Source organism: Galeopterus variegatus, unplaced genomic scaffold, assembly GCF_000696425.1.
Source record: "Galeopterus variegatus unplaced genomic scaffold, G_variegatus-3.0.2 Scaffold292, whole genome shotgun sequence".
NCBI lineage: Eukaryota > Metazoa > Chordata > Mammalia > Dermoptera > Cynocephalidae > Galeopterus > Galeopterus variegatus.
The window spans coordinates 655,406-671,146 of record NW_007726403.1 but is presented as its reverse complement, the minus strand read 5'-3'; positions in this window follow the sequence as shown (position 1 = coordinate 671,146).

Here is a 15,741-nt window from a genome sequence, read left to right as displayed (position 1 = left end):
GTGTTCTACACTTATAAAACATCTCAGATAGGACAAGCCACATTTCATGTGCTCAGTAGCCAGAAATTAATAAGAAGAAAGAATAAAGAATTTATCCTATCTTTTCTATATCAACTCCACACAAGGTAACTAAGTTGCTGATAAGGAAAAAAAATTTTTTAAAACATTCCAGCTACTAATTAAAGAAGAGGTGATAGAACCACCCCACTGTGCAACCTAAAGTGAAATAACGGATCTAAGAGATGACTATTAACCATTAAGTGAAACCCTGATGGGGACCGTTCTAATGGACTGGTCACACTGAAGCTTCTGAACTTGATCAAACTTATCACAGTTGCTACATGACTCCAAATGAAAGGAAACACAGTCCAGGATGTATTCCTGCCAAAAAATCCAGGCTTGAATCTTTTTTGAATTGCCTACTTAAACTCTTAGCTCAGTTTTTTATTTGGATATTTCTCACGTATATAAATATTCAACTAATGCTGAGGAAAACTATAATTAATGTGAACTAGGTATAATTAAGTGAGCAAATAAGGCTACTAGGAATAAAATCTCAAACTCACAGAAGCTAAGAAACTTCCTGATTTTTAAATATTATTATTTATTTTACCTTCGTGAATTTTAAGGGTAATAGCAACATGCAGAGAAGTACTGCACTCAGCAGCCTTGTTACGCCTGGTTTGCTTTGTTCTTGTTCATTCTGGGAGGAAACATATAAGATATCTCCGCTGAAGTGAAAGATGCCACACTAAGGAAAGTGTCACAGTGCTTGTCCTATTGGATTTTGGACAACATTTGGGCAGCTTCTCTGACCCACTTTCCAGGTAAATAGTAGACTGCCAGTTTGGTTTTTTTCTTTAATTTTAATTTTTTTTCCCAGTTGATTTTTTAAAAATTTATTTTTAGTTGAAACACAATTGATTATACATATTTACGGGGCACAGAGTTGATTTTCAGTAATTGTGCAAAATATGTGATGATAGAACCATCAATGTTATTAGCATGTCCATCATTACACATCGTAATTATTCTTTGTGTCCCTTACCCAATTTCTCCCTAACTCTCATTTCTGTCCCCCTTTCCCACTTCTAGAAACCATAGGTCTGTTCTTGCCTTCTGAAAGTTCAACGTTTTATTGTGGCCTTTCTTTCTCTCTCTTTTTCTTTTCTTCCCTCCTTCTTTCCTTCCTCCCTCTCATTTCTGTCCCCCTTTCCCACTTCTAGAAACCACAGGTCTGTTCTTGCCTTCTGAAAGTTCAACATTTTATTGTGGCCTTTCTTTCTCTCTCTTTTTCTTTTCTTCCCTCCTTCTTTCCTTCCTCCCACTAATGATTGAAGACGTGGTATTTCTCTCTCTGTGCCTGGCTTATTTCACTTAACATAATTTTCCCCAAGCTCATCCATATTGGTGCAAGTGTCAGAATTTTATTTATTTTTTTATTTCTGTGGCTGAGTAGTATCCCACTGTGGTTATATACCACATTTTCCTTATCCAGTCATCTGTTGATGGACATTTAGGTTGGTTCCATATCTTGGCTATTGTAAATACAGCTGCAATGAACAAGGGAGTGCAGGTGTCCCTTCAAAGAATAATTTCCATTCCTTTGGGTATGTACACAGCAGTGGGATTGTTGTATCATATGGCAGTTCTATCTGTAGTTTGAGGAAACTCCATACAGTTTTCCATACTAGCTGCACTAATTTACAGTCCTACCAACAGTGTGGAAGTGTTCCCCCTTTTTCCACATTCTTGCCAGCATTTGTTATTCTGTCTTTTTGATAATAGCCAGTCTAATTGGAGAGAGATGATATCTCAATGTGGTTTCAATTTACATTTTCCTGATGATTAGTGATGTTGAGCATTTTTTCATGTACACGTTGGCCATTTGTATACCTTCCTTTGAAAAATGTCAATTCAGTTCCTATGCCCATTTTAAAATTGGATTATTTGATTTTTTTACTGTGAAGTTGTTTGAGTTCCTTGTATATTCTGGATATTAATCCCAGATTGCATAGTTTGCAAATATTTTCCCCCATTCTGTAGGTTGTCTTTTCACTCTGTTGATTGTTTCTTTTGCTGTGCAGAAGGTTTTTAGTTTGATATAATCCCATCTGTTTATTTTTCTTTTGTTGCTTGTGCTTTTGGGGTTTTATTCAGTCTTTGCCCAGACCTACATCCTGAAGTGTTTCCCCTGTGTTTTCTTCCAGGAGTTTTATAGTTTCAGGGCTTATACTTAAGTCTTTAATTCATTTCTAGTTGATTTTGGTATATGGCAAGAGGTATGGATCTAGTTTCATTCTTCTACACATGTGTATCCAGTTTTCCCAGCACCATTTACTGAAGAGGCTATCCTTTCCTCAACATATGTTTTTGTGCTTTTGTCAAAGATCAGTTGGCTGTAACTGTTTATTTTTCTTTTGTTGCTGTGCTTTTGGGGTTTTATTCAGTCTTTGCCCAGACCTACATCCTGAAGTGTTTCCCCTGTGTTTTCTTCCAGTAGTTTTATAGTTTCAGGGCTTATACTTAAGTCTTTAATTCATTTCTAGTTGATTTTGGTATATGGCAAGAGGTATGGATCTAGTTTCATTCTTCTACACATGTGTATCCAGTTTTCCCAGCACCATTTACTGAAGAGGCTATCCTTTCCTCAACATATGTTTTTGTGCTTTTGTCAAAGATCAGTTGGCTGTAAGTACATGGGTTGATTTCTGGGTTCTCTATTGTGTTCCATTGGCCCATGAGTCTGTCTTTATGCCAGCACCATGCTGTTTTGGTAACTATAGCTTTGTAGTATAGTTTGAAGTCAGGTAGTGGAATGCCTCTAGTTTTATTTTTTTGGCTCAGGATTGCTTTGGCTATTCAGAATCTTTTGCCATTCCATGGGAATTTTAGCATTGTTTTTTCTATTTCTGTGAAGAATGCCATTGGTATTTTGATGGGAATTGCATTGAATCTGTAGATTGTTCTGGGTAGTATGGACATTTTCACAATGTTAATTCTTCCAATCCATGAACATGGAATGTCTTTCTATTTGTGTTCTCTTTAATTTGTTTCAGCAGTGCTTTGTAGTTCTCATTATAGCAATCTTTCACCTCTTTGGTTAAATTTATTCCTAGGCATTTTATTCTTTTGGTAGCTATTGTAAGTGGGCTTTCTTGATTTCTTTTTCTGCTTGTTCATTGTTGGTGCATAAGAATGCTACTGATTTTTGCATATTAATTTTGTATCCTGCAACTTTACTGAATTTGTTTAAGAGCTCTAGGAGTTTTTTGGTAGATATTATAAATAGGATCATATCATTTGTGAGCAGTGACAATTTGACTTGATCTTTTCCAATTTGGACGCCCTTTATTTCTTTCTTTTGCCTGATTGCTCTGGCTAATACTTCCAATATTATGTTGAATGGGAGTGGTGAGAGTGGGCATCCTTGTCTTGTTCCTGTTCTTAAAGGAAAAGCTTTCAGTTTTTCCCCATTCAGGATGATGTTGGCAGTGGGTTTTTTGCATACAGATTTTATTGTGTTGAGATACTTTCCTTCTATATCTAATTTGTTGAGGGTCTTTATCATGAAGGGATGTTGAATTTTGTCAAATGCTTTTTCTGCATCTATTGAGATAATCATATGGTTTTTGTCCTTGCTCTTGTTGATCATATCACAAACGATATGATCCTATATATAGAAAAACTTATAACATCTTCCAAAAAACTCCTAGTACTCATAAACAAATTCAGTAAAGTTTCAGGATACAAAATTAATACACAAAAATCAGTAGTGTGTCACACTTATTGACTTGTGTATGTTGAACCATCCTTGCATCTCTGGAATGAATCTCACTTGATCATGGTGTACAGTCTTTTGATGTGCTGTTGTATTCTGTTTGCTAATATCTTCTTGAGAATTTTTATGTCTATGTTCATCAAGGATATTGGCCTGTAGCTTTCTTTTTTTGTTGTGTCTTTGTCTGATTTTGGAATCCAGGTGATGCTGGCCTCATAGAACGACTTTGGGAGAATGGCCTCTGTTTCATTTTGGGAATAGTTTGAAAAGGATTGGTGTTAATTCTTCTTTAAAAGTTTGGTAGAATCCAGAAGTGAAGCCGTTGGGTCCTGGATTTTTCATTGTTGGGAGATTGCTGATTACTGCTTTACTGCTTCAATCTCAGTGCTTTTTATTGATCTGTTCAAGTTTTGTATTTCTTCTCAGTTCAGTCTTGGGAGTTTGTATGTGTCCAGAAATTTATCCATTTCCTCCAGATTTTCAAATTTGTTGGCGTATAGTTGCTCATAATAGTCTCTAATGAATCTTTGTATTTCTGTGGTATCGGTTGTAATGTCTTCTTTTTCATTTCATTTTGTTATTTGGGTCTTCTCTACTTTTTTGTTAGTCTGGCCAATGGCATGTCTATTTTGTTTATCCTCTCAAAAAACCAACTTACTGTTTCATTGATTTTTTTTTTTTTGTATTGTTCTTTGGTCTCTATTTCATTTAGTTCTGTTCTGATCTTAATTATTTCTTTCCATCTACTAGTTTTGGGATTAGATTGTTCTTGTTTTTCTAGTTCTTTGAGATTTAATGTTAGGTTTTTTATGTGAAGTCTTTCTGTTCTTTTGATGGAAGCACTTAGTTGATAAAATTCCCTTTTAGTACTGCTTTTGCAGTATCCCATAGGTTTCAGTAAGTTGTGCTCAGTGAAGCACAGAGCAAGAGAAAGTTCTTCAGCGAGTCCAAGTTGCATTGCAAGCAGCCTAGCTAATCATCATAAACAGGGTGGCTGGATTGGAAATCAGAATCAGAAAGCTGGCATAAACAGTAGCATTCCATCCCTACTGGAAGATTGGGTCCTGAATAGAATGGAAGATATGAACACATTCAGAAGGTTCAACAAATTCCATGGGCAGATGGCTCAGGAGCTATGTACCTACTCCCTGTCACTCACTGCCTCTCCCAGCTTATAACTGTTGCCTCATGGAGTATTCACTACTGATCAGATAATAGAGAAAAATGCAGGGTTTATGGAATATGTCAGCACCAGCTGGAAGTGGACAGTTGCTGCATTAAGACCCCAATGAGGAGTGATTTTAAAATAGATGGATTAATGACTGTGTTTCCCCTGGACAGCATTTCTGAAAGTAAGTCTGTTGATTTTGCCTGAAAGAAAAGGTATCCTGAGGTATGAACCATGGAGGCTCCTGGGGCTTGAGGGCTTCCCCAACCCCCATTACCCCAGAGCCACTTCCCAATTCTTGCTTATGGCCTTATTGGGGCTCCCATATAATCAGCTAAAGGAGGAGGAAACAGCCTGAGCTTGGCTTGTGATTTAGTTGGCTCAGTATGAGGTTTGGAAAATGCATGGCAGCTGGGTTACAGCCGCACTCACGGATGCCCTTGACAGACCATGGAGAGAGAAAATTTCCCAGTGGCTGGAGCTATAAGCAGGGCACCTGGTGTGTGGTAAGAATTAAAATTTCAAGTGCTGCTTTGACGTCTTTGAGCCTCACAGGTCCTCAAGGTTAACCTTCAAGCTCCCCCACTCTCATGGGTTATGCCCCTGCCCCACGGGAGAGACTCCCCACCTAATCAGGCCCCCAATCAACTGCACCCCCCGGTCCTCACCCCAGTGGGATTCACCTTCCTACCAGCCACAGAATTGTTCATTGAGCCACCCACATTCTCCTGCTGTGACCAGGCGCCACCCCACAGTCCCGGCTGGTTCACTCTGTTCCCGAGCACCACCCTTGCGGCTTGGCGCGTGCAGGGTACCCATAAAGTAAGGTAAATGATAACTAAAGCCAAAACATTTCATTATTTTTTAGTTGTTATTTTAGTTATACTAAGTTTCCATTTATATTGTCAGAGCTAGGGCTCAGACCCTTCAAACCCATTGGACAGACTGGGTCCCCAGACCCCTCACATGCCAGGCTGGGTCACCAGTCCCATCACACGCCAGGCTCGGTCACCAGACCCCTCACACACAGGTCTGCGCTAGGTAATTGGGAAAGATCCCGGGAGCTGTTGGCAGATAACACGAGCTCAATCCTCAGCAGCAGCAGCTTCCAGCAGCAGTAGTGACCTCCCCATGGCACCCCCTGGGGCATTCCAGGAGTGGGGGGGGAGGGGGTCGCGTAGATCAGAGCCACTCATCCTTTATACTTAAGTCCATAACCCAGGACACCTGGGTGCACATGCGCAATTACATTAGATGATAACCAAGGAACACCTGAGTGCACGTGCATATTTACATCAAATCCTCAGCAAGATTCTGAACATCTGGAGGGCCCTGACCATTTTCCTGTATTTTCCCAACAGTATCCCTGCCCAGCTGTGCATCTGTGTGACTAGTAAATGCCGTTGGTCTCACCTGTCCAGTGTCAGGTGTTGTGTGTTCTGCTATCTGAAACTGCATAGGGGAGGGTCTCCCTCCCTCAGCATGGGTGAAAAGGAGGCAATCAAAGCACCCAGCGTGCTGCTTCCACTCCATGTGGGAGAAGCAGCCCGATGGGTAGACCATGAACAGATTGGTGGTCTCTGGCCAGGGGCCTGGAGAGAAAAGGACTCCACCTTCTGGTTCTCCGTGCACTGCTGGCTGAAACAGGTATGATCACCAAGGGTCCAGACCCATGGGGATATGGGTGACACTGCCAGGTAACCCCAGACCTGTCGAGGTGAGAGCTGAGGGTGAGGGGAATTGAGAAAAGCTTTGATAATACTTTATAATCCTGTGTCAACAATCCTGATGTGTTTGGGCATTCCCCTCTCTTTTGTATACAATCCCTGAGGAGACAGCTGTGGGTCCCTTCCGGAAAGGACTAGATGATTATGGTATACACTTGACATGGCATCGCAGGGTCTCTCCTTCCAGGAACCTGGCCTCCTCTTTAGTCAATGGGCTCTTGATCTGAAAATTGGCTCCAGTCTGGGAACTAAGTGAGGGATTGTGGCTTTTTATTGGGGCAAAGGGCCTGAGACTCCTGTTCCTCCAATTCAGGTTTTTTTGACTTGGGGTGTAGAAGCTAAGCAGCACCCTTGCCGGCTGCCTGCCTATTTTGCCCCGGGGATGCCAGGCTCCAACAATCCTCTCCCCATCTCCCTGGGGGTCAAGCACCCTTGGCCACGCCTCCTCGGTTGTCATGGTAATCATGAGCTCCCAGTTCCTGGTGACCAAGTGCCTGCACCTGGCCTCTACTACCTGCAGCTGCATCACCTGCATGCGTGTAGCGAGCCCACCGACGTGATCCTCCTCTCTTACCACCGTTCCTGGCTTCACCAGTTCATTCCTGATGGCCTTGGTGAAGGGGGTGTCCTCTGGAATCTTCCAGCCCTACATAATATGTCTACTTCAGCAAGCCCACTTCCTTTAGCCTCTTTATTCCTTTCTCTTCCACACCTAACTCAATATCACTTTTCCCAGGCATGTAACAGCCTCTACAGTGAGTTGGTCCCATCTCCTGGGGTCCTTGCCAGGCATTAAGTCCCATGTCCTGAGAGAATGCCCCTGAAACAATGAATTCTCCCTTATCTTGTTTTACATTCTGGCCCCCTTACTCAATCTCCCTCAAAATCTAATCCCCTCACCTTGCCAAAACCTGCTAGATGATCCTGCAACTCCTTCAGCTTATAGTGATTTTCCTCCCTTATCAGGCCCAGGCTTCCTGGGCCAGGTCGTGCTGAGGTTTACCCTGGTTTTAATGCTGAAGGGGAGGGAGTAGAACCCGGGGGCTGGGGCGGGGGGGACGCCTCTGCTGAGGCTTCCAGCCTGGAGGAAGCATCTGCTCCTGCTAAGGAAGGGGTGCGGGTGACCTCTGCACACCCTGGGCTTTTAGGATCTCAAGAACCACCGTGCTTGCCTTTGCAGAGAAGGGCCATGCTGAAGAGCGTGTTTCTTTGCATGGCTGTTCCCCAGCAGCACTCTCAGCCATTCTGAGGCTTGGAGCCATCCTCCAAGAAGCCAGATGGCTCTAGTAACTGAAAGCGTATCTGACCTTGCAAAATGCCATACTCATTGTTTCTCCTTCATGCCACACAGGAAAAAAATGCGTATTTTAAAAGTAGCTTTCTGGGGCCGGCCTGGTGGCGCACTGCTATAGTGAGCCGCTTGGGAAGCGTGGCGGCGCTCCCGCCCGAGGGTTCGGATCCCACATACAGACCGGTTCCCGCTCACTGGCTGAGCGAGGCGCGGGAGCAACACCGAGGGTTGCGATCCCGTTGCTGGTCCCAGTCCCGTAGCCCAGTCCCGTACGGGGGCAACACTGAGGGTTGTGATCCATTGCCGGACACGGAAAAAGACAAAAAAAAAAAAAAGTAGCTTTCTGAAATATGCCCGCTAAACTGCTGAAGCAGCTTATTGGCATGTTTAAAGAGGCAGGGCTGGCTGGCTGGCTCAGCTAGTTAGGGCATGGTGCTGATAACACCAAGGCCAAGGGTTTGGATCCTGTATGGGCCAGCTGCCAAAAAAAAAAAAAAAAAAAAAAAAAGGCAGGAGAGAAAGAGCTTGGTTCTTCTCCATCCCTCTTCACGTGTGCTGTGGTTTTCTTTGACTTTTATTCAGATGCCTGAGAATTGCAAAGGGGAAAAAAACAAAGAAAGGCTGTGGCTTTTGCACCTGTTCTAAGAGCAAAAGATACTTGCCTATTGACAGGAAGTGTTACTTATCCCACTCTTAGAGAGCTCCCAAGATAATAATTTAACGTACCAACGTAATGACAGTTTGAGGACTCACGTTTAGCCCCTTACACCACAGGAAATTTCCAAGCTGAAACTAATAAGCATTGTTCTGTTCTTCTAGCATAAAATATAGCAAACATTCTCATCTCAATAATCCACTAGCTTTAGGCTACTGAGTAAATTTATTCAATAGAAAAAAAACTAAGTATCATGATTTGTTTTCTTCTTCAGAAAATTAGCTATCCTAGGTTTATGTATTTTATATTCATCTATGCACCTGCATTTGCCAAATACTGTGATAGATGTTAACAGTGTGTTAAGACCCATCTTTTAATATCATAATATCCTTTGCAGGAAGACTTAGTGTGAAGTGTTATTGTCTTAGATTGTGTTCCCTGGAAACAGATGTGAGACAGAGGACTGTGTGCAGATTTATTTTTTTAAAATTTTATTTTTTATTTATTTTTTTCTAGTCATATTTTTGTTTTATTTCAGATTAATTTCATCACTTTAATGTGCATAGTTTGCATTGCTTGAAGGTAACAGTCTCGATCTTTCAGGGCTATTTTCTAGCCTTGCTTTTTGGAATTAGTCACTGCTTATCTTTCCCTCATTTCTCCCCACACTCCCTGCCATTTTCAGGGATTCAATGGAACATAAAAGCAGATATATTTATGAGTAGAGTCCTTGCCACATACCACTTGCCTCCTGAATTCCATAAAAGAAATGGAGAGAACTATAAAGCTCACAGCTACTTCTGAGTGCACGTGCACCCAGGGATAGGAATATACCACTAACACTAGTAGACCTTTCTTCATGCGCAGCTATAGGCCATTACACATTAAAGAATATCTGAGAATTTATGAGGAACTGGTCCACTTACATTGGGAATGTGAATTGTGCATTTACCTTGCCAATTTTATCAATAAAAATATATTTTGAAATACAAGAGATTTTCTCACTTATAACAACAAGAGAAAACTGGAATTCTAAATGGTTTAACCCTCATGGAACATCTTTCAAAAAATATCAGACTGTCCATTAAAATGCCCATCCTGGTTTGCCATCAGTTAACAGCACTCACGGCCATTACAATACCCCCAAACTGGGAAAGAAGACTCTTACGTTACCTCCATTCATGTCTTACAAAACTCTGTGCAGATTTATTGGGATGCACACTCAGGAGATATACCTGTTACAAAGTGAGAAAGGCAGAGCTGGGGAGGGAGAAGCTGACCACAGTGCACTTGTAATTGAGGTCTCAACCAGTCCTGCAGGGAGCTCTGAGCAGGAATGGCTTATCAGAGCTGCCCCTGGTTGAGGCCAGGGGGCTGGGACTCCATATCCCTGCATCAGTCAGTCACTCGTTGCAGGGCATCCACTGGGATGGACATGACTTCAGGCCAGGTGGTTGCCTGCAGTGGAGCTCAGTCCCAGGGAGGGATGTGGCTGCAGGCCATCAGCAGCTGGTTCCCAGAGTCTGGGGAAGGGAGAATCAGCACAGAGCATGGAGCTAGAGAAAACACCACAGTGTCCACTACAGTCCACTTTATAGTCCCAAGCCTACTTGCTTCTTATAATGAGTTCTTCCCACCCAGGGTTCTGGCTAGTGGAACGAACTGTGGCCCTCACTGTTGCAGCTGGTCTCGAGGCTGTTAGGATACCCATTTCTCCCTCCTCTTCCATCTATCCGTGTTCTCCTGCACCTCTGCTGCACCTCTGCTGACCTCGATGTCAGCGTCACCCCCAGGCATCTGCTCCACTGGTTACCATGCTCTTTTCAAGCCATGGCTGCCGCACCTGTCCATTTACACCTGATAGAACCACGGCACGCCCACGTGCATCATCTGGCTGCCAGATCCATCCTTCCCTGCACCCTCTGGACAGTAGCAGCCCTCCACTTCCCAAAGTCACAGTTATCCCTGTCAGGTGATGTCTGTCCTTGTCTGCTAGTCTCTTGGCATGAACAGTCCAAAGTGAATGTGTTAAACAGGACTATTGCCATGACACCTGATGAAAATATTGTCCTTCTAGAAATTAGGACTTCTAGACCTACAGGGCTTAATGTTACATGGGTAGGAAGGATACCTTTCCCAGAAGGGTTATGAGGCGTGATAGGCAGCATGACCACTCCTGCTTCCATGTTGTGGTTCTCAGACCCACATGGGCCTAAGGGCACAGCCCCATAAAATTGCCATTGATTCATGGTATTTGCTATACAGGAGAGGAATGGTGTTGCAGCGTGTCACCTCCACAATGGCATCTCTGGAGCATATTCAAGAGGCTACCACTCCATCGGGGTGGCAATCTCTGGGTAAAACAGTGTACTAGTTTCCTATGGTGGCTGTAACAATTTGCCACAATCTAGGTCGCTTAAAATGACAAAGATTTATCCTCTCACAGTTCTGGAGGCCACAGCTTGAAACCCATGTGTCGGCAGGCAGGGCTGCGCTCCCTCTGAAGACTCTAGGGATGAATCCTTCCTCGTCTCTCTCAGCACCTGGAAGTTGCTGGCAGCCATCAGTCTTCCTGGGCTTGTGGCAGCATAACTCCCCTCTCCGCTCCACCTTCCCCCAGCCTTCGTCCCTCTGTGTCTGTGTCTCCAAATCTTCCTCTCCTCATGAGGTCACCAGTCGTTGGATTTAGGGCCTGCACTAATCCAGTATGACCTCTTCTTAACTTGACTACATCTGCAAAGACCCTATTTCCAAATAAGGTCACATTTGCAGATACGAGGGGTCAGGACTTGAACACATCTCTTGTTGGTGGGGGAGGAGCACAGTTGAACCACAGGTGGTCCGTGCCCATTGCTGTAGAGCGGGGCCATCCGTTCAGGCAGCTGTGATGTGGAATCCTGCGTCTGAGGATGGAGGCTCGTGGAAGTCCTCAGCAGTGATGCTGTCTGAGACCCTGTGGGCAGGACAGAAATCTCCACATTGCACATCAGCCCTTCCCAGGTGGCAGGTTGATCTCCTCAGGGATGGTGCCAGTCTGGGGGTGTGGCACTGGCTTCTGTTGCCGGCAGGTTGGAGATTAGGCAGCGGTAAGCAGCTGAGGCTTGTGAGGGGGCCCACTGCTTCATCCACGGGTCGCTTCCAGCAACACCACACTGCACCACCATGGCCAGGGATAGGCTGGCTGTCGTCGGTGGGCCAAGCCATTCTGTCATCAGCATTCTGTTCTGCAGTGGATGCTCTCTGGAGGACACGAACAGTGATGAAAGGTGTTCACGCTGTGCTTCTCACCTTTGGTTCTCCCACATGCCTCCTTCACAGACCTCCTTCCTCCCGATCTTCCACCTCCCAAGCCTCTAGCTGCTGCTCACGAGCCTGTGTGTATTCCTGCCTCCGGCCGCTTCTCTGTCCAAACCCAGTGGATGATCGTGTGCCCCACCTGGAGCTTTGCCGTTGGGAGGCTCTTCCCTGGCCACCGTCTTTCAAGGCCACCCCAGAGCGTGGCCACAGGGCAGCAGCGGTCTTCTCAGCAGAGCTGTCTGGGAACCACTCTCAGCTCTTCCCGTGCCCTGGCTGCTGGCCCTGCAACCACAGCTCTGCACAGAGGGGCGGGGCTCCCACGTGGTGGGGCAGGGTGGTCTGGGCCACCTGCTGTGGGGCTTGCCCATGCTCCCTGGTGCTGCTCGCACCACTTCCATTTTAGGCCGCAAGAATCCAGATCGTGATGGTCACATTTTGCTCCATCATCACTTGGTGTCTCCTGCTCAGATGCTCTATTTCTGCTGAAGCCTCTGCACACCACAAACTGCTTTTCAAATGGTATGAGGTTTTCTGCTGCAGATGGTGTGACGTTGCTCCAGAGCCCCAGGAGTTATACTGACTCTTTTATTGGTGTTTCTTGTAAAATCCACATGGAGTCTTTTCCCATCACAGGGACACCTAGTACCACAAGGTTTGCCATAGCTTCAGGCCCAAGCAGTAGGGCTGCTAGGGAGCTCTGGTAGAGCCTTTTCCTCTCAGCCACAACCAAAGCTGGCAGCGTTTCCACGGCACCCGGTGTGTGGATCAGAGCAGCATTCTCAAGTGTGGAATATGCTGTCTTGCTGTCTCTGGCATCCTAAGTGCTGACCAGGCATTGGGCTTTCTTTTTAATGGTGGAGAGTACCAGGTGCAATAGTTTTTCTTTTACATTGGAAGGAATATCCTGTCATGTCCCATGTCACTGGGCCCTAATGTCTTCAATGATGTAGGGGTGTCTGAATCCTCAAAGTGTTTACTTCCCATCCTTTGGGCACACGTATTTTGCCAAGGACTATAATACATTTGCGACTTCTTTTCATGCTTGTCTAGTCTTATTAACATTAGCATCAACATAGTGGGTCAATGGGATGTTTCAATAAATGCATAAAACAGCAGTTTTCAAATATTTTGGTCTCAGAACTCCTTTATATTCTTTAAAATTATTCAGTACTCCCAAAGAGCTTTTATTTACATGTGTTATATCTGCTTATATTTACTGGAATATAAATTTAAGTGGAGAAATTTAAAACATTTGTGTATTAATTCATTAAATAATCAGCCCATTAAATGTTTATATAAATGGCACATCTTTATGAAAAATGACTATATTTCTCTAAACAAAAAAATTGTGAGTGGTATTGTTTAACATTTTCAGAAATCTCTTCAAAACAGGTGGAATCTCATATCTGTTTCTACTTCCCATCTGTTGTGATATACTATCTTGGTTTAAGTTTGTGAAGAAAATCCAGTCTCAAACAAATATATCTTAAAAATGGAGGAGTATTTTGACAATAGTCTCTTCAGATAATCATGAATGTTTTTCTATGATGCTGTGTTGAAACTCAATAAGTGGTAGTTTCTTAAAGCTTTTTGCAATGTTGAATCTGAAATTATATTATGCAGTTTTTGTAATCTGTGAGATTAAAATCCATTGGTCTATTGTTCCCTTTGAAATGGATCTTTTATCCACTTGTGAACTTGCATAAGTGGTAGTTTCTTAAAGCTTTTTGCAATGTTGAATCTGAAATTATATTATGCAGTTTTGTAATCTGTGAGATTAAAATCCATTGGTCTATTGTTCCCTTTGAAATGGATCTTTTATCCACTTGTGAACTTGTAGCATCATGCACTGATCATTTGGATAATATTGGTGTACTGAATAATTCATATCTTCCAGGTGTTGACACACTCCATAATATAACATCAAAAAATCACATTTGTTAATATCACCACCAGTCTCATCAGAAAGGTCTTTAAGTACTGCGGAGCTGTGAAGTTTACAGTGGGGATATGGGTTTTTCAAAATTCTAATTTTCATTTGAAAGCTCAAAATTTATTATGGGCAATAAATACCATCAGTTGTTTTCCTTGAAGAGAAGGCTCACTTTATCCACTTTTGAGAAAATACCTGTGAAATACCCAAGACTGGATAATGATAGTTTATCTGACCATAGTCCTTTCAAGTAAACATAATGCTTCATTTTAAAAAGCTACTAGTTTAGCTCTTTCTTTTTGGATGAGAGTGTCTTCTTTCAGTGAGTACTGGAAATGCTGAATGCATACTTCCAGATTGGTTACCCAGAGTATTAAAAAGATGCATATTCAAAGGTCAGGATTTAATATTGTAGCTTTGCCTCCCACAGATTTGTCACCCCTTTTCCCCTGGGTGATGGAGCCACCAAAGATTACTCAAAGCCCATCTCTTAGCAGTGAGAAGCCCCAAAAAGGGGTTAATCTCCCAGAACCGTCAAGATAGAGGCATTCCTTCCATTTGGGAAATTAACCACGAATTGGGGTTCTTTTCCTGCAGTTATTCTCCAGACCGGGAAGTTCCAAGAAGAGAACATAGGTGGGGGTTTTGCTAAGTATAGCTTAACAAGTTTAACAATAGAAGCGGGTAACATTCAGTAAGGTGACATTCTATAATGCAATTAAGTTGATCCACTAACAAAAACTTGATCTTAGCAAACATTCTCTTCTTACAGCAATTTCCCAGTTTCTTTACATATCAATCAGTAACCTGTCTGTCTTTGAGCCAGCAGCCTTGCTGTGTTACAATTCTTTATCTTACAACAGAGACTATATAGTCCGGGGAAGTTTTCCTGTCCTTTGCAAGGTCAATATTTGAAACTGCAAGGCTTTGAAAAACCAGGCCCTGTGAAGTACTTTTGCTTTATGCATACTCCACATAATATAATTAATAACTGCATTGCTTCCTTAAGGACATTGCTAAGTGAACCTGGCCATTGTTCTGTCCGTGTGTGCATGGCTGGGAAGGATGCTGAGGGTTGCTGTTGCATACACACCATGGTGATGATCATGCTCAGACGCTCACAGGTTCACCCATCCTCACTCCTGCACCATCAGTGCAAATGTGGACCCAGCGGAAGAAGCAAACAACATCTTCATGTTGTTGTGAAAAATCTTGACTTCACAGACCCACTGGAAAGGCCTGGGGGACCCCTTGGGGTTCATGGACCTTACCTTGAAAAGCATTGACCTAAGTGATACAGGATCTGTCCGACAATTTTATGACAGTGAAAGGGAAAGTCAACCCCATCCCCGAGCAAGAACATCAATACTTGCCATTGTCTGCTCCATGTGAGTCTAAACTGCTTTGATTATCCTTTCTGATAGGAATGGAAAAGACTTGATAGCCTGATCAGTGACTGTGCTACATGCTGAAACCACTCTAGCAGATATGACATCTCGGCCAAACCTGCACAGCCTCAACAACCATGGCTAATAGTGGGTTAAGTTTGTGATCTATCACTGTCAACTGCCATGATCCAACTAGTTTTTGTAGGGACCAACTGGTGAATCACATGTGGAAGTATGTGTGGATAAGACAGGGAGGTGATAACCTCTGTCATCCCCTCATATTCCCATCAACAGTGTTGTCCTTGTTTATTATCTTGGCTGCCAAGTTGGAAGAGAAGTTTTGGAGATTCCTCTTGGCCTTTCCTTTTATAAAAGTGTTTACCCAGAGGTCAAGGGACCAACATGGGGCTCTGCCAACTACCATGATGTGCATTTCAATGATACTTCTGAGAACTGGAGAAGTAAGCACTGGGGGGGGGGGGGGTCTATTAGCCCAAAACG